Below are 2500 nucleotides of genomic sequence, written 5' to 3'. Positions count from 1 at the left end.
TGCACCAAGTGCCTGCTTGATGACAGCGGAGGTCAGAAGAGGTCACCAAATTCCCTGGAACTGCTGATGGTGTGAGCGGCTACGTGGGTGTTGGGAACTGAACCCAGGTACTACGAATGAGAAGCAAGTGCTCTTAACTGTTGAGCCATCTCTCCAGTCCCTGTCATTGGTTTGAGGTTACAAGTCAGTGTATAAAAATAAAAAAGTTGGTGCAAGCCTAGCCTAGTGGCACTTGTGTGTAACCTAGCGCTTGGAAAGTGGAGGAGGAGAGTCACAATTCAAGGCCAAGGGTAGCTTCTGGTGGAGTCTGAGGCCAGCCAACCCTGCTTGAAACCAGAGAGAAGCGGAGCAGTGGTGGCCCACACCTTTAATCCCAGCACTCTGGAGGCAGAGGCAGGCAGATCTCAGAGTTCAAGTTCTAGGATAACCCAGGCTACACAAAGAAACTCCTTCAGGGACCGGGTGGGAGTAGGGTGCTGCTGTGTCCCAGCCTGTGAAAAGCAAAGACACATTCTTGAGGGAAAGACAGACGCCCTAGTCTCTCACAAAACTCCTCTCCTTGCCGCTTCATTATGCTGTCATCTGTGGGGTGGCTTGAAACAAAAACCTAGGTCTTCCTTTTGTTGTCTGTTGTTGTTGTTGTTGAGATTGGGTTTCACTCTGTAGCCCAGGCCAGCCAGCCTCAAACTCACAGCAGCTCTCCTCACTCAGCCACCCCATTATGCTCTAGGTCACCCACCATGCCCTTTCACCCTAACCCCAATGCAACACACGCTATCTTTTGGTATCCTGCATACATCTGGAATTCCTCCACTTCTGTCTTCCCTGCCCGGCCTGCCATAAACCCCTGGATTGCTGCCATTGGCCCGTTCTTGTTTGGTGGTTGTTTTGTTGATTGATTGGTTTGGGTTAGCCCTGTGCAGCACACAACATCTAAGGATCGCTCATTTTTCTTAAGCATATTGGGAATGTTTCTAAGATGAGTTACGGAGCCATACATGGTGGCACTTCCCTGTAACCCTAACAGGGGTTAAGCAGGTGTAGGCAGAGGGATGTGGAGTTCAAAGTCACCTGTCTACTACTACACTTCAAGTTCAAGATTAGCCTGGGCTATATGAGACCTTATAGCGGAGGAGAGATGTAGTCGAAGGTTTCTCAGGTCCCACCTGGCCCCTGTGGACCTGCAGCCACTTATAAAATAATCACTCAGAGGCTTAATATTATTTATAACTGCTCGGGCATTAGCTCAGGCTTATTATTGGCTAGCTCTTACACTTAAATTAACCCATCATTTTTTTTTTTTTTTTTTTTGGTTTTTTTGAGACAGGGTTTCTCTGTGTAGCTTTGCGCCTTTCCTGGAGCTCACTTGGTAGCCCAGGCTGGCCTCGAACTCACAGAGATCCGCCTGGCTCTGCCTCCCTAGTGCTGGGATTAAAGGCGTGCGCCACCACCGCCCGGCAAACCCATCATTCTTAACTATGTTTAGCCACGTGGCTTGGTACCTTTTCTCAGTTCTGCCTTGTCATCTTGCTTCCTCTATGTCTGGCTGGTGACTTCTGACTCTGCTCCTCCTCTTCCCAGAATTCTTTTAGTCTGCTCGCCTATACTTCCTGCCTGGGTACTGGCCAATCAGTATTTTATTAAGCCAGTGTGCAAGAGCATTATCCCACAGCATTTCCCCTTTCTGTCTAATCAAAAAGGAAGGTTTTAACTTTAATGTAGTAAAATTACATATACTAGAACAGTTAACAGGCACGAATTACAGTTACAATATCTAGTCTATTTGTATTTGGCAAAATTAAAGAAAATATTCTATCATCTGTTCTATATTTGTGAGTCTAAAGTTTCATATCTAATTTATCTTTTATCATAACCAAGGAAAATTATAACTATCTAGTCTTCAACTACATCAAAAACTCCAGAAGGATATAATATTACTTGAGTAAACAGGAAATGCATTGTAAGCAACTTCCAAAAATCTAGAATGACAGAGACATCTGGCTGCCTGGATAGTCATCCAAAGTTCCTCTGCAACATGGAGCATCCTTCTTCAGCCTATACGCCTAAAGTTTTTTAGTGGCTTCTCCCTGTGTCCTGTAAAATATTTGGCAGTCTCCTCTGTGAAGCAGGAACATGAAGAACCATTTTGCCTTGCAAAGTTCAGTGGTCACCTTCCTATGAGTCCCGCTTGTCTAGTTTATATAACATATTAATCACCAGTCCAGGCAAGAGCAGTTTCTTGTCCAAATGGCTATTTTTGCCAAGAAGAAGATAAACTCCATATAGAGTGTCTTCAACACCCATCTTTCTCTTTGAAGTAAATCAGTGCTGCCAGGAGCAGACGTGTCTCACTGTCCAGGAAGTTTTAAGTTTTTAAAACATTTTAGGGCTAGAGAGATGGCTCAGAGGTTAAGAGCACTGGCTGTTCTTCCAGAGGTCCTGAGTTCAATTCCCAGCAACCACATGGTGGCTCACAACCATCTATAATGAGGTCTGGCTC

This window comes from Peromyscus eremicus, chromosome 20 (assembly GCF_949786415.1).
Source record: "Peromyscus eremicus chromosome 20, PerEre_H2_v1, whole genome shotgun sequence".
NCBI lineage: Eukaryota > Metazoa > Chordata > Mammalia > Rodentia > Cricetidae > Peromyscus > Peromyscus eremicus.
This window is presented reverse-complemented; position numbering follows the sequence as displayed.